This window comes from Nerophis ophidion, linkage group LG16 (assembly GCF_033978795.1).
Source record: "Nerophis ophidion isolate RoL-2023_Sa linkage group LG16, RoL_Noph_v1.0, whole genome shotgun sequence".
In the NCBI taxonomy this organism is placed as follows: Eukaryota; Metazoa; Chordata; class Actinopteri; order Syngnathiformes; family Syngnathidae; genus Nerophis; species Nerophis ophidion.
The window spans coordinates 52,678,824-52,699,728 of NC_084626.1; the positions used below are offsets into that span (position 1 = coordinate 52,678,824).

General features: G+C 44.0%; 1 protein-coding gene across 1 annotated transcript in view; it reads left to right on the top strand.

The window, feature by feature from the left end:
• The window catches only part of klhdc8a (kelch domain containing 8A), a 179,820-nt gene that overhangs the window by 60,552 nt on the left and 98,363 nt on the right, over positions 1 to 20,905 (top strand). The window contains exon 2 of the mRNA XM_061875508.1: positions 10,463 to 10,622. The gene's annotated coding sequence lies outside the window, so the exon portion shown is untranslated. The remainder of the gene's footprint in view (positions 1 to 10,462; positions 10,623 to 20,905) is intronic.

The following is a 20,905-nucleotide window of genomic DNA, read 5'->3' on the forward strand; positions in this document are numbered from 1 at the left end:
CCAGAAAACCACTGTCAGTAACTATAGTTTGTCGCTACATCGGTAAGTGCAAGTTAAACCTCTACTCTGCTGAGACAAAGCCATTTATCAACAACATCCAGAAACGCCGCCGGCTTTGCTGGGCCCGAGTGGACTGATGCAAAGTGGAAAAGTGTACTCTGGTCACCATCGACGGTCCGTAATAACATCAAAAGGTTCGGAGAATCTGGAGAAATCACTGCATGTCAGCGTAATAAACATTGAATGCCCGTGACCTTCGATCCCTCGGGCGGTACTGCATCAAAAAGTGACATTAGTGTGTAAAGGATATCACCACATGGGCTCAAGAACTTCAGAATACCACTGTCGGTAACTACAGTTTGTCGCTAAATCGCTAAGTGCAAGTTAAAACTCTACTCTGCTAAGGCAAAGCCATTTATCAACAACATCCAGAAACGCCGCCGGCTTTGCTGGGCCCGAGTGGACTGATGCAAAGTGGAAAGGTGTACTCTGGTCACCATCGACGGTCCGTAATATCATCAAAAGGTTTGAAGAACCTGGAGAAATCACTGCACGTAAGCGTAATAAACATTGAATGCCCGTGACCTTCGATCCCTCGGGCGGTACTGAATCAAAAAGCGACATTAGTGTGTAAAGGATATCACCACATGGGCTCAAGAACTCCAGAAAACCACTGTCAGTAACTATAGTTTGTCGCTACATCGGTAAGTGGAAGCTAAAACACTACTCTGCTAAGCCAAAGCCATTTATCAACAACATCCAGAAACGCCGCCGGCTTTGCTGGGCCCGAGTGGACTGATGCAAAGTGGAAAAGTGTACTCTGGTCACCATCGACGGTCCGTAATAACATCAAAAGGTTCGGAGAATCTGGAGAAATCACTGCACGTAAGCGTAATAAACATTGAATGCCCGTGACCTTCGATCCCTCGGGCGGTACTGAATCAAAAAGTGACGTTAGTGTGTAAAGGATATCGCCACATGGGCTCAAGAACTCCAGAAAACCACTGTCAGTAACTATAGTTTGTCGCTACATCGGTAAGTACAAGTTAAAACTCTACTCTGCTAAGCCAAAGCCATTTATCAACAACATCCAGAAACGCCGCCGGCTTTGCTGGGCCCGAGTGGACTGATGCAAAGTGGAAAAGTGTACTCTGGTCACCATCGACGGTCCGTAATAACATCAAAAGGTTCGGAGAATCTGGAGAAATAACTGCACATAAGCGTAATAAACATTGAATGCCCGTGACCTTCGATCCCTCGGGCGGTACTGAATCAAAAAGCGACATTAGTGTGTAAAGGATACCACCACATGGGCTCAAGAACTCCAGAAAACCACTGTCAGTAACTATAGTTTGTCGCTACATCGGTAAGTGGAAGCTAAAACACTACTCTGCTAAGCCAAAGCCATTTATCAACAACATCCAGAAACGCCGCCGGCTTTGCTGGGCCCGAGTGGACTGATGCAAAGTGGAAAAGTGTACTCTGGTCACCATCGACGGTCCGTAATATTATCAAAAGGTTTGAAGAATCTGGAGAAATCACTGCATGTCAGCGTAATAAACATTGAATGCCCGTGACCTTCGATCCCTCGGGCGGTACTGAATCAAAAAGCGACATTAGTGTGTAAAGGATATCACCACATGGGCTCAAGAACTCCAGAAAACCACTGTCAGTAACTATAGTTTGTCGCTAAATCGCTAAGTGCAAGTTAAAACTCTACTATGCAAAGCCAAAACCATTTATCAACAACATCCAGAAACGCCGCCGGCTTTGCTGGGCCCGAGTGGACTGATGCAAAGTGGAAAAGTGTACTCTGGTCACCATCGACGGTCCGTAATAACATCAAAAGGTTTGAAGAATCTGGAGAAATTACTGCACGTAAGCGTAATAAACATTGAATGCCCGTGACCTTCGATCCCTCGGGCGGTACTGCATCAAAAAGCGACATTAGTGTGTAAAGGATATCACCACATGGGCTCAAGAACTTCAGAATACCACTGTCGGTAACTACAGTTTGTCGCTAAATCGCTAAGTGCAAGTTAAAACTCTACTCTGCTAAGCCAAAGCCATTTATCAACAACATCCAGAAACGCCGCCGGCTTTGCTGGGCCCGAGTGGACTGATGCAAAGTGGAAAAGTGTACTCTGGTCACCATCGACGGTCTGTAATAACATCAAAAGGTTCGGAGAATCTGGAGAAATAACTGCACGTAAGCGTAATAAACATTGAATGCCCGTGACCTTCGATCCCTCGGGCGGTACTGAATCAAAAAGCGACATTAGTGTGTAAAGGATATCACCACATGGGCTCAAGAACTCCAGAAAACCACTGTCAGTAACTATAGTTTGTCGCTACATCGGTAAGTGGAAGCTAAAACACTACTCTGCTAAGCCAAAGCCATTTATCAACAACATCCAGAAACGCCGCCGGCTTTGCTGGGCCCGAGTGGACTGATGCAAAGTGGAAAAGTGTACTCTGGTCACCATCGACGGTCCGTAATAACATCAAAAGGTTCGGAGAATCTAGAGAAATCACTGCACGTAAGCGTAATAAACATTGAATGCCCGTGACCTTCGATCCCTCGGGCGGTACTGAATCAAAAAGTGACGTTAGTGTGTAAAGGCTATCGCCACATGGGCTCAAGAACTCCAGAAAACCACTGTCAGTAACTATAGTTTGTCGCTACATCGGTAAGTGCAAGTTAAAACTCTACTCTGCTAAGCCAAAGCCATTTATCAACAACATCCAGAAACGCCGCCGGCTTTGCTGGGCCCGAGTGGACTGATGCAAAGTGGAAAAGTGTACTCTGGTCACCATCGACGGTCCGTAATATCATCAAAAGGTTTGAAGAATCTGGAGAAATCACTGCACGTAAGCGTAATAAACATTGAATGCCCGTGACCTTCGATCCCTCGGGCGGTACTGCATCAAAAAGCGACATTAGTGTGTAAAGGATATCACCACATGGGCTCAAGAACTCCAGAAAACCACTGTCAGTAACTATAGTTTGTCGCTACATCGGTAAGTGCAAGTTAAACCTCTACTCTGCTGAGACAAAGCCATTTATCAACAACATCCAGAAACGCCGCCGGCTTTGCTGGGCCCGAGTGGACTGATGCAAAGTGGAAAAGTGTACTCTGGTCACCATCGACGGTCCGTAATAACATCAAAAGGTTCGGAGAATCTGGAGAAATCACTGCATGTCAGCGTAATAAACATTGAATGCCCGTGACCTTCGATCCCTCGGGCGGTACTGCATCAAAAAGTGACATTAGTGTGTAAAGGATATCACCACATGGGCTCAAGAACTTCAGAATACCACTGTCGGTAACTACAGTTTGTCGCTAAATCGCTAAGTGCAAGTTAAAACTCTACTCTGCTAAGGCAAAGCCATTTATCAACAACATCCAGAAACGCCGCCGGCTTTGCTGGGCCCGAGTGGACTGATGCAAAGTGGAAAGGTGTACTCTGGTCACCATCGACGGTCCGTAATATCATCAAAAGGTTTGAAGAACCTGGAGAAATCACTGCACGTAAGCGTAATAAACATTGAATGCCCGTGACCTTCGATCCCTCGGGCGGTACTGAATCAAAAAGCGACATTAGTGTGTAAAGGATATCACCACATGGGCTCAAGAACTCCAGAAAACCACTGTCAGTAACTATAGTTTGTCGCTACATCGGTAAGTGGAAGCTAAAACACTACTCTGCTAAGCCAAAGCCATTTATCAACAACATCCAGAAACGCCGCCGGCTTTGCTGGGCCCGAGTGGACTGATGCAAAGTGGAAAAGTGTACTCTGGTCACCATCGACGGTCCGTAATAACATCAAAAGGTTCGGAGAATCTGGAGAAATCACTGCACGTAAGCGTAATAAACATTGAATGCCCGTGACCTTCGATCCCTCGGGCGGTACTGAATCAAAAAGTGACATTAGTGTGTAAAGGATATCGCCACATGGGCTCAAGAACTCCAGAAAACCACTGTCAGTAACTATAGTTTGTCGCTACATCGGTAAGTGCAAGTTAAAACTCTACTCTGCTAAGCCAAAGCCATTTATCAACAACATCCAGAAACGCCGCCGGCTTTGCTGGGCCCGAGTGGACTGATGCAAAGTGGAAAAGTGTACTCTGGTCACCATCGACGGTCCGTAATAACATCAAAAGGTTCGGAGAATCTAGAGAAATCACTGCACGTAAGCGTAATAAACATTGAATGCCCGTGACCTTCGATCCCTCGGGCGGTACTGAATCAAAAAGCGACATTAGTGTGTAAAGGATACCACCACATGGGCTCAAGAACTCCAGAAAACCACTGTCAGTAACTATAGTTTGTCGCTACATCGGTAAGTGCAAGTTAAAACTCTACTCTGCTAAGCCAAAGCCATTTATCAACAACATCCAGAAACGCCGCCGGCTTTGCTGGGCCCGAGTGGACTGATGCAAAGTGGAAAAGTGTACTCTGGTCACCATCGACGGTCCGTAATATCATCAAAAGGTTTGAAGAATCTGGAGAAATCACTGCACGTAAGCGTAATAAACATTGAATGCCCGTGACCTTCGATCCCTCGGGCGGTACTGCATCAAAAAGCGACATTAGTGTGTAAAGGATATCACCACATGGGCTCAAGAACTCCAGAAAACCACTGTCAGTAACTATAGTTTGTCGCTACATCGGTAAGTGCAAGTTAAACCTCTACTCTGCTGAGACAAAGCCATTTATCAACAACATCCAGAAACGCCGCCGGCTTTGCTGGGCCCGAGTGGACTGATGCAAAGTGGAAAAGTGTACTCTGGTCACCATCGACGGTCCGTAATAACATCAAAAGGTTCGGAGAATCTGGAGAAATCACTGCATGTCAGCGTAATAAACATTGAATGCCCGTGACCTTCGATCCCTCGGGCGGTACTGCATCAAAAAGTGACATTAGTGTGTAAAGGATATCACCACATGGGCTCAAGAACTTCAGAATACCACTGTCGGTAACTACAGTTTGTCGCTAAATCGCTAAGTGCAAGTTAAAACTCTACTCTGCTAAGGCAAAGCCATTTATCAACAACATCCAGAAACGCCGCCGGCTTTGCTGGGCCCGAGTGGACTGATGCAAAGTGGAAAGGTGTACTCTGGTCACCATCGACGGTCCGTAATATCATCAAAAGGTTTGAAGAACCTGGAGAAATCACTGCACGTAAGCGTAATAAACATTGAATGCCCGTGACCTTCGATCCCTCGGGCGGTACTGAATCAAAAAGCGACATTAGTGTGTAAAGGATATCACCACATGGGCTCAAGAACTCCAGAAAACCACTGTCAGTAACTATAGTTTGTCGCTACATCGGTAAGTGGAAGCTAAAACACTACTCTGCTAAGCCAAAGCCATTTATCAACAACATCCAGAAACGCCGCCGGCTTTGCTGGGCCCGAGTGGACTGATGCAAAGTGGAAAAGTGTACTCTGGTCACCATCGACGGTCCGTAATAACATCAAAAGGTTCGGAGAATCTGGAGAAATCACTGCACGTAAGCGTAATAAACATTGAATGCCCGTGACCTTCGATCCCTCGGGCGGTACTGAATCAAAAAGTGACATTAGTGTGTAAAGGATATCGCCACATGGGCTCAAGAACTCCAGAAAACCACTGTCAGTAACTATAGTTTGTCGCTACATCGGTAAGTGCAAGTTAAAACTCTACTCTGCTAAGCCAAAGCCATTTATCAACAACATCCAGAAACGCCGCCGGCTTTGCTGGGCCCGAGTGGACTGATGCAAAGTGGAAAAGTGTACTCTGGTCACCATCGACGGTCCGTAATAACATCAAAAGGTTCGGAGAATCTGGAGAAATAACTGCACATAAGCGTAATAAACATTGAATGCCCGTGACCTTCGATCCCTCGGGCGGTACTGAATCAAAAAGCGACATTAGTGTGTAAAGGATACCACCACATGGGCTCAAGAACTCCAGAAAACCACTGTCAGTAACTATAGTTTGTCGCTACATCGGTAAGTGGAAGCTAAAACACTACTCTGCTAAGCCAAAGCCATTTATCAACAACATCCAGAAACGCCGCCGGCTTTGCTGGGCCCGAGTGGACTGATGCAAAGTGGAAAAGTGTACTCTGGTCACCATCGACGGTCCGTAATATCATCAAAAGGTTTGAAGAATCTGGAGAAATCACTGCATGTCAGCGTAATAAACATTGAATGCCCGTGACCTTCGATCCCTCGGGCGGTACTGAATCAAAAAGCGACATTAGTGTGTAAAGGATATCACCACATGGGCTCAAGAACTCCAGAAAACCACTGTCAGTAACTATAGTTTGTCGCTAAATCGCTAAGTGCAAGTTAAAACTCTACTATGCAAAGCCAAAACCATTTATCAACAACATCCAGAAACGCCGCCGGCTTTGCTGGGCCCGAGTGGACTGATGCAAAGTGGAAAATTGTACTCTGGTCACCATCGATGGTCCGTAATATCATCAAAAGGTTTGAAGAATCTGGAGAAATCACTGCACGTAAGCGTAATAAACATTGAATGCCCGTGACCTTCGATCCCTCGGGCGGTACTGAATCAAAAAGCGACATTAGTGTGTAAAGGATATCACCACATGGGCTCAAGAACTTCAGAATACCACTGTCGGTAACTACAGTTTGTCGCTAAATCGCTAAGTGCAAGTTAAACCTCTACTCTGCTAAGCCAAAGCCATTTATCAACAACATCCAGAAACGCCGCCGGCTTTGCTGGGCCCGAGTGGACTGATGCAAAGTGGAAAAGTGTACTCTGGTCACCATCGACGGTCCGTAATATCATCAAAAGGTTTGAAGAATCTGGAGAAATCACTGCACGTAAGCGTAATAAACATTGAATGCCCGTGACCTTCGATCCCTCCGGCGGTACTGAATCAAAAAGCGACATTAGTGTGTAAAGGATATCACCACATGGGCTCAAGAACTTCAGAATACCACTGTCAGTAACTACAGTTTGTCGCTAAATCGCTAAGTGCAAGTTAAACCTCTACTCTGCAAAGCCAAAGCCATTTATCAACAACATCCAGAAACGCCGCCGGCTCCGCTGGGCCCGAGTGGACTGATGCAAAGTGGAAAAGTCTACTCTGATCTTACGAGTGCACATTTCAAGTTTTTTGGGGAAACTGTGGACGTCGTGTCCTCCGGACCAAAGAGGAAAAGAACCATCCGGATTGTTCTAGGCACAAAGTTGAAAAGCCAGCATGTGTGATGGTATGGGGGTGTATTAGTGCCCAAGGCATGGGTAACTTACACATGTGTGATGGTATGGGGGTGTATTAGTGCCCAAAACATGGGTAATTTACACATGTGTGATGGTATGGGGGTGTATTAGTGCCCAAGACATGGGTAACTTACACATGTGTGATGGTATGGGGGTGTATTAGTGCCCAAGGCATGGGTAACTTACACATGTGTGATGGTATGGGGGTGTATTAGTGCCCAAAACATGGGTAACTTACACATGTGTGATGGTATGGGGGTGTATTAGTGCCCAAGGCATGGGTAACTTACACATGTGTGATGGTATGGGGGTGTATTAGTGCCCAAGACATGGGTAACTTACACATGTGTGATGGTATGGGGGTGTATTAGTGCCCAAGGCATGGGTAACTTACACATGTGTGATGGTATGGGGGTGTATTAGTGCCCAAGACATGGGTAACTTACACATGTGTGATGGTATGGGGGTGTATTAGTGCCCAAGGCATGGGTAACTTACACATGTGTGATGGTATGGGGGTGTATTAGTGCCCAAAACATGGGTAACTTACACATGTGTGATGGTATGGGGGTGTATTAGTGCCCAAGGCATGGGTAACTTACACATGTGTGATGGTATGGGGGTGTATTAGTGCCCAAGACATGGGTAACTTACACATGTGTGATGGTATGGGGGTGTATTAGTGCCCAAGGCATGGGTAACTTACACATGTGTGATGGTATGGGGGTGTATTAGTGCCCAAGGCATGGGTAACTTACACATGTGTGATGGTATAGGGGTGTATTAGTGCCCAAGGCATGGGTAACTTACACATGTGTGATGGTATGGGGGTGTATTAGTGCCCAAGGCATGGGTAACTTACACATGTGTGATGGTATGGGGGTGTATTAGTGCCCAAGACATGGGTAACTTACACATGTGTGATGGTATGGGGGTGTATTAGTGCCCAAGGCATGGGTAACTTACACATGTGTGATGGTATGGGGGTGTATTAGTGCCCAAGACATGGGTAACTTACACATGTGTGATGGTATGGGGGTGTATTAGTGCCCAAGACATGGGTAACTTACACATGTGTGATGGTATGGGGGTGCATTAGTGCCCAAGGCATGGGTAACTTACACATGTGTGATGGTATGGGGGTGCATTAGTGCCCAAGGCATGGGTAACTTACACATGTGTGATGGTATGGGGGTGTATTAGTGCCCAAGACATGGGTAACTTACACATGTGTGATGGTATGGGGGTGTATTAGTGAACAAGACATGGTTAACTTACACATGTGTGATGGTATGGGGGTGTATTAGTGCCCAAGACATGGGTAACTTACACATGTGTGATGGTATGGGGGTGTATTAGTGAACAAGACATGGGTAACTTACACATGTGTGATGGTATGGGGGTGTATTAGTGCCCAAGACATGGGTAACTTACACATGTGTGATGGTATGGGGGTGTATTAGTGCCCAAGACATGGGTAACTTACACATGTGTGATGGTATGGGGGTGTATTAGTGCCCAAGGCATGGGTAACTTACACATCTGTGAAGGCACCATTAATGCTGAAAGGTCCATACAGGTTTTGGAGCACATATGTTGCCATCCAAGCAACGTTATCATGGACGCCCCTGCTTATTTTCAGCAAGCCATGTGTTACAACAGCGTGGTTTCATATTTGATGCCTTTTAATTCAATGTATTGTTCTCTCTGTGCAATAGGAAACATATGTTTATTGTATTTTAAGATTTGTTTGTTAAAATAAAGCCACATTTTGGTACCCAAGTATTGCTGCCAACTAATATGTTTTGTCACTTATGACACTCATCCTACAATTCCCATTTTTGCCACCTATGTTTAAAATCTTGCATCCTCGATCCCTGCCCCACGGCAACAAAGTACACATAGTTGGTTTAAGACGGCTGCTGAATGGAAGACTTTCTGCCAGGACAAGAAGAAAGCAGATTCACCCTTTTCACAACCTGATTACAATTGCAATACGGACACAATGATTAGACCGACCCCAATATCGGGGACGTGTCCCAGACAACTTTATAGACGAGCTCACGGTCGATCCAGCAGACTGTAGACTTGGTAAAGTTCACTGCTTATATTAAAAAAAAATAAATAAAAAAAAAACACTTTTCATTAAGCTAGGGGTCGGCTACCCAAAATGTTGAAAGAGACATATTGGAGCAAAAATACAAAAACAAATCCGTCCGTAGTTGCAAAGAATTAAAAGCCATATTACATACAGATAGTGTCATGAGATATAAATTGAATTATGAGGACTTAAAGGAAACTAAATGAGCTTAAATATTGCTACAAATGAGGCGTAATGATGCAATATAGCTAGCCTAAATAGCATGTTAGCATCGATTAGCTTGCAGTCATGCAGTGACCAAATATGTCTGATAAGCACTCCACATAAGTCAATAACATCAGCAAAACTCACTGCGGAGAGGCGGAGCAAACGGGCCGACGGCGGGGCGGGGCACGCTGTGGCCCTGCCCAAAATGGTGGCGAGGAGGCGGCAAAACGGAGAGGCGAGATGTACCAGAAGCGACGCCGCTGCAATTAATTTCAGGTGCGTGGCTCACACACCGGGAAATTATCAACATTTTTCCTGGCAATGTATAAAAGAGGCGAAGGCGGAGAGAACAGGGAGAAGGAGTTGGAGAGTCCGCAGCAGATGCAGCGCAGGAGCGATTAAAGAGCGACAGACAACAGCACACGAGAGACGACGACACGACCGAGGAGCGAGCAGCGGAGAGGAGCTGAAAGAGCGATCCGAGCTGCCGAAAAAAACTTAATGGAAAAATAAAGAGTCAAACCTGTGCTGAAAAGCGATGTCCTTCCTGGGTGGTCCACGCAACCCACACGACCACGGCAGAAGACTGTCAAACTCACCTTTGTGCATTCATGCACAACAATATAAGTTTGGTGGACAAAATGAGACGGAAAAAGAAGTAGCATAATTCACGTCTTAGAAAGTCGGATAAAGTTATGCATGTAAACTAACTAGGGTGAGTTCAAGGACCATCAAAAATAGTAGGACAAAACGGCGCTCGCCAAATACTCGAAGAATATTTAATATAAACAGTGTGCTTTATAGCAATTAGGGAGGTTTGTGTCATATTTGTTGTCCTGCAGAAACCAAATTAAAACAAAAAAATATGTTTTTTTTCCCCCCCTCATCATTACCATTTTTTTGTACAGGAACTGGGAGACTAGTCCGGGGAGAAGGAAAGATGAATGCAGCAATGTACAGAGACATCCTTGCATGAAAACCAACGCTTCCCATCCAACCTGATGGAGCTTGAAAAAGTGCTGCAAAGAGGAATGGGCGAAACTTCCCAAAGATCTGTGTCATCGTATGGTATGTCATTTTTTTACAGTTTTTTTCTAAGAAATTTGAAAATAAATAAAATAGATAAGAAACTGCAGAGGTTGTCCTCTAGTTAGTTCTTCTCAGCAGCACCTCCAACTCCAACCACTCGTCTCACCACAGCTGCTGCTAATAAAGGCGACGGGTGGTTAGATAATGTGGTGGGAAAGTCCGAATCCCAAGCAGAAGCAATAGAGAGTTTGTTACAACAGTTTTAATAACTCATAATCAAATAGTACAAAGTTGGATTGAATCAAAATGTTTACACAAACAATTTCTTCGAAGACGAAAGTTGTTGTACTCTCATGTGTCAGTATAGCTCGGTTGGTAGAGTGGCCGTGCCAGCAACTTGAGGGTTGCAGGTTCGATTCCCGCTTCCGCCATCCTAGTCACTGCCGTTGTGTCCTTGGGCAAGACACTTTACCCACCTGCTCCCAGTGCCACCCACACTGCTTTAAATGTAACTTAGATATTGGGTTTCACTATGTAAAGCGCTTTGAGTCACTAGAGAAAAGCGCTATATAAATATAATTCACTTCACTTCATGAAGAATTGAAAAAAGAGCACACCTGGGTAGGTCTTTCCCTCCTATTTATAAACTCCATGATGACCTGATTTCTTTCATAACAACTTACGCAACTGTCCAATGTTCAAGGGGTATTGACCCCCCCATGTCGTGTCACCCCCAACTTGGTCACAAAGTATCTAGGTAAAAGTTACCCAAAACAGATTAAGGACAGAAATGTTCTACTACAATAACAAGGCCCACCTGGGCCATCTACGCACCTGTCGCTGTCTTGGAGGCCGGTCCTGACGCAACAGACCCGCAGGCCACGCCCCCCTCCATTCAAACCTGTTCACATTGTCATACTGGGGTATTGTCTGTAGAATTTTGACGACAAAAATGAATGTATTGAATTTTGGAATGAGGCTGTGACATCACAAAATGTGGATGCACTGTAGCTGCAAATGTGGTGTGAGAAAACAACAATAAGTACTACAATAAGAAGGCCCACCTGGGCCATCTACGCACCTGTCGCTGTCCTCGAGGCCGGTCCTGACACAACAGACCCGCAGGCCACGCCCCCCCCTCCATTCAAACCTGTTCACATTGTCATACTGGGTTATTGTCTGTAGAATTTTGACGACAAAAATGAACGTATTGAATTTTGGAATGAGGCTGTGACATCACAAAATGTGGATGCACTGTAGCTGCAAATGTGGTGTGAGAAAAACTCGATTTAAATTACAGTCCTAATGTCATGACTTTATGTGGCGTTTACGAAACGTAAACGTGAGTATGAATGAGTGAATGTGATGCGTGTGACGCTCCAGCTAATGACAGCAACATGTACTTTGGTCACCTAAAGGCTTAAAGTAATTATAATAACAAAAAGCTGATTTAAGGATTAAGGGATCTGTGCTATTTACTCATTCCACTGATCCCTGAATAGCATTTTGCAGTTCTCCTTGGAAGGCAAGTCCAATATTTACAACCAGCTTATCTCTGATTAAACCTTAAACTTGTTTTTTTTTTTTTACAAAATATGGAAATGTAGCTGGAAAGCTCTGCAGAGATGAGTTGTGAGGGGCGAGTGCTGCTGTTGGTGAGCAGGATTTCAGGGAAGCAGGGCGGAGAATATGCAACATCTTAGTTATTGGTGCAATAGGGACACTCTAAGGGAATTTGCAGTACTACATTTAATAAGCAAAAGCAACAACAATGCACTCTCTTAATAATACTTGGTGCCTTATTACAATTTGGAAAACATATTTTGTAGACGTGTGCGGTTTGAAGTCCACGCCTAAGAATCTATCGGATAACGTACAAACCCTGTTTCCATATGAGTTGGGAAATTGTGTTAGATGTAAATATAAACAGAATACAATGATTTGCAAATAATTTTCAAGCCATATTCAGTTGAATGCACTACAAAGACAAGATAATTTTTTTTGCAAATAATATTTAACTTAGAATTTCATGGCTGCAACACAAAGTAGTTGGGAAAGGGCATGTTCACCACTGTGTTACATCACCTTTTCTTTTAACAACACTCAATAAACGTTTGTGAACTGAGGAAACTAATTGTTGAAACTTTGAAAGTGGAATTCTTTCCCATTCTTATTTTATGTAGAGCTTCAGTCCTTCAACAGTCGTATTTTACGTTTCATAATGAGTCACACATTTTCCATGGGAGACAGGTCTGGACTGCAGGCGGGCCAGGAAAGTGTCCGCACTCTTCTTTTACGAAGCCACGCTGTTGTAACACGTGCTGAATGTGTCTTGGTATTGTCTTGCTGAAATAAGCAGGGGCGTTCATGAAAAAGCCGGCGCTCAGATGGCAGCATATGTTGTTCCAAAACCTGTATGTACCTTTCAGCATTAATGGTGCCTTCACAGATGTGTAAGTTACCCATGCCTTGGGCACTAATACACCCCCATACCATCACACATGTGTAAGTTACCCATGCCTTGGCCACTAATACACCCCCATACCATCACACATGTGTAAGTTACCCATGTCTTGGGCACTAATACACCCCCATACCATCACACATGTGTAAGTTACCCATGTCTTGGGCACTAATACACCCCCATACCATCACACATGTGTAAGTTACCCATGCCTTGGGCACTAATACACCCCCATACCATCACACATGTGTAAGTTACCCATGTCTTGGGCACTAATACACCCCCATACCATCACACATGTGTAAGTTACCCATGTCTTGGGCACTAATACACCCCCATACCATCACACATGTGTAAGTTACCCATGCCTTGGGCACTAATACACCCCCATACCATCACACATGTGTAAGTTACCCATGTCTTGGGCACTAATACACCCCCATACCATCACACATGTGTAAGTTACCCATGTCTTGGGCACTAATACACCCCCATACCATCACACATGTGTAAGTTACCCATGCCTTGGGCACTAATACACCCCCATACCATCACACATGTGTAAGTTACCCATGTCTTGGGCACTAATACACCCCCATACCATCACACATGTGTAAGTTACCCATGCCTTGGGCACTAATACACCCCCATACCATCACACATGCTGGCTTTTCAACTTGGCGTTGATAACAGTCTGGATGGTTCGCTTCCCCTTTGGTCCGGATGACATGATGTCGAATATTTCCAAAAACAGATTGAAATGTGGACTCATCAGACCACAAACACTTTTCCACTTTGCATCAGTCCATCTTAGATGATCTCGGGCCCAGAGAAGCCGGCGGCGTTGCTGGATGTTGTTGATAGATGGCTTTCCCTTTGTATAGTAGAGCTTTAATTTGCACTTACAGATGTAGCAACTAACTGTATTTAGTGACAGTGTTTTTCTGAAGTGTTCCTGAGCCCATGTGGTGATATCCTTTAGAGATTGATGTCGGTTTTTGATACAGTGCCGTCTGAGGGATGGAAGGTCACGGTCATTCAATGTTGGTTTCCGGCCATGCTGCTTACGTGGAGTGATTTCTCCAGATTCTCTGAACCTTTTGATGATATTATGGAGCGTAGATGTTGAAATCCCTAAATTTCTTGCAATGTCACTTTGAGAAAGGTTGTTCTTAAACTGTTTGACTATTTGCTCACACAGTTGTGGACAAAGGGGTGTACCTCGCCCCATCCTTTCTTGTGAAAGACTCAGCATTTTTTTGGGAAGCTGTTTTTATAGCCAATCATGGCACCCACCTGTTCCCAATTAGCCTGCACACCTGTGGGATGTTCCAAATAAGTGTTTGATGAGCATTCCTCAACTTTATCAGTATTTATTGCCACCTTTCCCAACTTCTTTGACACGTGTTGCTGGCAACAAATTCTAAAGTTAATGATTATTTGCACAAAGAAAAATAATGTTTATGAGTTTGAACATCAAATATGTTGTCTTTGTAGCATATTCAACTGAATATGGCTTGAAAAGGATTTGTCAATCATTGTATTCTGTTTATATATATATATTATATATATATATTTCGTATCGTGCTTATTTTGAATGCCCTTCATCCATTCATTTTCTACCGCTTGTCCCTCTCTGGCTTTTTTAAGCCGAAAGTAGCCCCCCAGTTCAAAGCAACGCAATCATAGGGCAATTGTCTTTGAGAAATGGGTCGTACTTGAACTTGGGTTATACTTGAATAGCACTTGTCTTCCTTTTTAGGGAACTCAAAGTGCTTTGACACTATTCCCACATTCACCCACTCACACACATATTCACACATTCACACACTTGTGGTGGCAGCTGCCATGCCAGGCGCTAACCAGGACCCATCAGGAGCGAGGGTGAAGTGTCTTGCTCAAGGACCAGAGGTGGGTAGAGTAGCCAGAAATTGTACTCAAGTAAGAGTACTGTTACTTTAGAGATGTATTACTCAAGTAAAAGTAAGGAGTAGTCATCCAAATATTTACTTGAGTAAAAGTAAAAAGTATGTTGTGAAAAAACTACTCAAGTACTGAGTAACTGATGAGTAACCTGTTTGTTTAATGATTACGGCAACAAGTAATGCACAAAACATAAAAATAGCAAAGGAATATCTCTTAAGCAACTAAAACAATAATATATATTAAATAATATTTATTAGGTTTTACATGTATTGAAAAAAAATTGAAAATTAATTTTACCTTTGCAAGCTCATTATACTATTGGCTAAGTTTTATATTCATAAATGTAAGTTTCTCAATACCCGACCTGTTTTTTGTGCCTTTAAAAAACATGTAGAACTCAACATTAAAACACTCTGCCTCTAACAAACAAAAAGCTGTGAAAACGATGATGCTGTGTTCCAAATTTAAGTTATTTACTGAGATTGAGTGAGACTATGGCTTTGCTCTTTGTTTATTTTATATATATAAATGTTTTTCATTCTATTTTAGTTACTTTGAATTTACAACCTCCTGGCGCTGTTTTGTACGGTTTTTGTACTGTTTTTGTACTAACTTTGATTATTATTTTCAACAGTTTGTAAATATTGAAATTTATAAATAAAGTTTTATAAACAAAAAAATATAAAAAAATGTGCAGTTAATCGTGTGACCGCCGGCCTCTGTTTGATTGGTGAAACAGAGTCAAACGTCACCAGTGACTGCATTTGATTGGTGAAACGGAGTCAAACGTCACCGGTGACTGGATTTGATTGGTGAAACGGAGTCAAACGTCACCGGTGACTGCATTTGATTGGTGAAACGGAGTCAAACGTCACCGGTGACTGCATTTGATTGGTGAAACGGAGTCAAGCGTCACCGGCGACTGCATTTGATTGGTGAAACGGAGTCAAACGTCAGCGGTGACTGCATTTGATTGGTGAAACGGAGTCAAACGTCACTAGTGACTGCATTTGATTGGTGAAACGGAGTCAAACGTCACCAGTGACTGCATTTGATTGGTGAAACGGAGTCAAACGTCACCGGTGACTGCATTTGATTGGTGAAACGGAGTCAAACGTCACCGGTGACTGCATTTGATTGGTGAAACGGAGTCAAACGTCACCAGTGACTGCATTTTATTGGTGAAACGGAGTCAAACGTCACCGGTGACTGCATTTGATTGGTGAAACGGAGTCAAACGTCACCGGTGACTGCATTTGATTGGTGAAACGGAGTCAAACGTCACCGGTGACTGCATTTGATTGGTGAAACGGAGTCAAGCGTCACCGGCGACTGCATTTGATTGGTGAAACGGAGTCAAACGTCACCAGTGACTGCATTTGATTGGTGAAGCGGAGTCAAACGTCACCAGTGACTGCATTTGATTGGTGAAACGGAGTCAAACGTCACCAGTGACTGCATTTGATTGGTGAAACGGAGTCAAACGTCACCAGTGACTGCATTTGACTGGTGAAACGGAGTCAAACGTCACCAGTGACTGCATTTGACTGGTGAAACGGAGTCAAACGTCACCAGTGACTGCATTTGACTGGTGAAACAGAGTCAAACGTCACCTGTGACTGCATTTGATTGGTGAAACGGAGTCAAACGTCACCGGCGACTGCATTTGATTGGTGAAACGGAGTCAAACGTCACCGGTGACTGCATTTGATTGGTGAAACGGAGTCAAACTTCACTAGTCACTGCATTTGATTGGTGAAACGGAGTCAAACGTCACCGGTGACTGCATTTGATTGGTGAAACGGAGTCAAACGTCACCGGCGACTGCATTTGATTGGTGAAACGGAGTCAAACGTCACCGGTGACTGCATTTGATTGGTGAAACGGAGTCAAACGTCACCGGTGACTGCATTTGATTGGTGAAACGGAGTCAAACGTCACCAGTGACTTAATGTGATTGGTGAAACGGAGTCAAACGTCACCGGCGACTGCATTTGATTGGTGAAACAGAGTCAAACGTCACCGGTGACTGCATTTGATTGGTGAAACGCAGGCATGTGATGGATCCTACTTTGAATGTTTGTCTGACAAAACAAAACAAACAAAGCGTGCATTAACAGATCGGTAAAAATCAGTAGCCAGTAGCGAGCTGAATGTAGATAAATGGAGCGGAGTAAAAGTAGCGTTTCTTCTCTATAAATATACTCAAGGAATATTAAAAGTATGTTGCATTAAAACTACTCTTAGAAGTACAATTTATCCCTAAAGTTACTCAAGTAGATGTAACGGAGTAAATGTAGCTCGTTACTACCCACCTCTGTCAAGGACACAATGGACATGACCAGGATGGTAGAAGGTGGGGATTGAACCAGGAACTCTCAGGTTGCTGGCACGCCACACAGAACTCTTATGACAATAGATGCTTGCTGGCCCACAACCTTTAGTTTCTTGGGTTTAATTTGCTGGAATGAAAAGGTCTTCCAAGGAGGAATATGAGCGTCCACAGAGGTCGTTCTCCGGCGGTTCTCGCCTTGTGGTTGTTTGTTTTTCCCTCTGAGATAAATGTGTGTACCCCTCGCTGTTTGCTCTGATAATGAGCAGAGAGGCTCCCCCCTCCAGAGTGACACAAGGACAAACAGAAGAAGAAAGGATCTGGAGAGAACACCGTTTTCATCCTCGAGTTCCACTGTTAATATCATAGCCTAATTCAGAGGTTCTCAACCTTTTTTCAGTGATGTACCCCCGTGAACATTTTTTTAATTCAAGTACCCCCTAATCAGAGCAAAGCATTTTAGGTGGGAAAAAAAATCTATTAATATTTATTTTTATAGCCCTAAATCACAAGTGTCTCAAAGGGCTGCACGAACCACAACGACATCCTCTGTAGAGCCCACATAAGGGCAAAGAAAAACTCACCCCAGTGGGATGTCGGTGACAGTGACAATGATGACTATGGGAAACCTTGGAGAGTACCCCTAGGGGTGTCGAGCCTGTGGATTATGTTTTATTTTTGTCATGTTTAGTCATGTTATGTTTAGATTTTTGGACATTCAGTTCTGTTTTTGCACTTCCTGGTTTGTTTTCGTCTCCATGCCAACCCATTAGTTTCCCCCTGGTCTCCAAGTCACGCCCCTCTCCTCAGCCCTCACACCTGTTACTAATCATCATCATAGTCACTATTTAAGCCATTCTGTTTCTGTCCTCGTCCTGGCAATGTAAATACCACTCTACCTGACACTCATCTACCTTCATGCCTTGCCACGTGGTTTGTTGTCTACACCACGTAAGTTTTTGGTTTGTTTTGTGCCACAGTTAGTATCTTTTGTTGTTTGTATATAGTCATGCCATTTTGCTGTTTTTGTTTTGAGCATAGTCTAGTTTGTTCTCCGCCATTGTGCACGCCCTTTGTTTTCCTGTTTTTGAATTATAGTGTTTAGATAAATAAAAATGTACTCACACTCTCGTCTGGCTCGTGCCAATCATCCTTTGCGTGGAAGAAGCAATACAAATCCAAGTCCAAGTTTGACAAGGGGTACACGTACCCCCATTTGAGAACCACTGGCCTAATTTACAACATGTTCCACAATCTGACTCGATGATGCCTGCTTTATTCCAAAACAATACAGCACAATCACACGTGCTTTTGTGCGTGCATTTTGTTTTAATGTCGACGTGTTTTCCAAACAATGTGGGAGGCTGACTCCCCAGCTTCTCATCTATCAGCTCGCCCGGGGGTTGCCATGGGAACCATAGAAGGGGTCGACAAAAGTAATAAAGATGCGCTCAATTGTTGCGACGCCACCTTCGAAAAGCGGTAGCAACCTCATCTGCCGGAAGAATGCTGGCACACATAGTCATGAGGACATCACGCCGCAGACCTATTTTGCAGGAATAGGGTTTCTCTCTCTGACAATGCATTGTGCATCCCTTCCTAAATCGGATTTTTTGCAGCCTTCTTTCCAAGCCGGCCTATTTTACATATGAATACATCAGCGTTGACTCTCAGATTGCAATCAGTCAGTAAAGTGGGGGGAGGTCGGGGTGTGCGGGGGGCAGGGGGGGGGGGGGTAAACTAGCCTGCAACTCGGCCTGGCAAGTGCAAATTAACCGGCAGGTGAAGAGACCGGCAGCAGCATCTCTCCTCCCTAATCAAGATGACATACTAGGCTCACAATGTGTGTGTGTGTGTGTGTGTGTGTGTGTGTGTGTGTGTGTGTGTGTGTGTGTGTGTGTGTGTGTGTGTTGGCAGGGAAGACCGTCACACTTGGCAACACTGAGAAGAGTTGGCCTTCAAAACCTAATAAATTATTAATAATTTAACTGACTGGGGCGGTATAGCTCGGTTGGTAGAGCGGCCGTGCCAGCAACTTGAGGGTTCCAGGTTTGATCCCCGCTTCCGCCATCCTAGTCACTGCCGTTGTGTCCTTGGGCAAGACACTCTACCCACCTGCTCCCAGTGCCACCCACACTGGTTTAAATGTAACTTAAATATTGGGTTTCACTATGTAAAGCGCTTTGAGTCACTAGAGAAAAAGCGCTATATAAAAAATATATTTCACGTCACTTAACTTCACCTCCGATTTCAAGAGGTGGGGTGGTGGGGGGCGTGGTTAAGGCCGTGGTTAAGAGTGGAGGAGTATATTTACAGCTAGATTCACCAAGTCAAGTATTTCATATATGTATATATATATATATATATATGAAATACTTGACTTGCAGTGAATTCTAGCTATATATATATATATATATATACATTATATATTTATATAAATATATGTATATATATATATGTATATATATATATATATATATATATAAAAGAAATACTTGAATTTCAGTGTTCATTTATTTACACATTTCCACGCACATAACACTCATCTACTCATTGTCGAGTTAAGGGTTGAATTGTCCATCCTTGTTTTTCTAACCATATGCATGTACAGTAGATGGCAGTATTGTCCTGTTTAAGAGTGTCACAACATTGCTGTTTACGGCAGACGAACTGCTTTACGGTAGAGGAAAACGTGACTGCTGTTGTTGTGTGTTGTTACCGCGCTGGGAGGACGTTAATGAAACTGCCTAACAATAAACCCACATAAGAAACCAAGAACTCTACAGTTATAACGTCATTGGGCAGGCACTCTGTTTATATTGTGGGAAAGCGGACGTGAAAACAGGCTGTCGACACGTCACTCAGGTCCGTCTGAATTTTGGGAGATTTTTGGGAGAAAATTTGTCCCGGGAGGTTTTCGGGAGAGGTGCTGAATTCCTGGATTCTCCCAGAAAATCCGGGAGGGTTGGCAAGTATGCATAGCGTGGATGTGTGTGTCCCAGCCGAGGAAGTGTACCCTCGTTCATGTTGTGCTACCTTTACACGACCTCAGTATTAGCACTGATTGCCGTTGCACTCCCTTCACCTTTCCACTTGTTTACTTGTTTAAGTAATTAGCTTGTCCACTTTAAACTGAGGAAAAAAAATAAAAAGAGGAGATTAAATTAGTCTTGAGGGTCGGACGAGGTCTGAGGAAAGGAGGGTACACTGCAAAAAGTCAGTGTTCAAAAACAAGGGGGAAAAAATGAGCGGTGTTTTACTTGAACTAAAAATAATGTTCAAAATATAAAACATTCTCATGCATTTTTAATCCATCCATCCGTTTACTACCGCGCCTGTTCAAGAAGTTGCGTTAATGGTAAGAAGTTATTTATTTATTATTGGTTAGTGTGGGACTTGCCCTCCTGGGGGTTCTTCAGACCACCAAGCACCGACATGAGAGCCTGTTTCAGGGTTACAATATTGTTTTATTTTTCAACAAGTCCCTCAGTTGCTTTCCAGCAATTGTCTTTTTCTCTTTCGTTTTCGCTCGCGCTCTGGCTCCAGCCCCAACCCCGTCTCTCCTCCTGGCTGCTGCTTATAACAGAGCGACAGGTGATT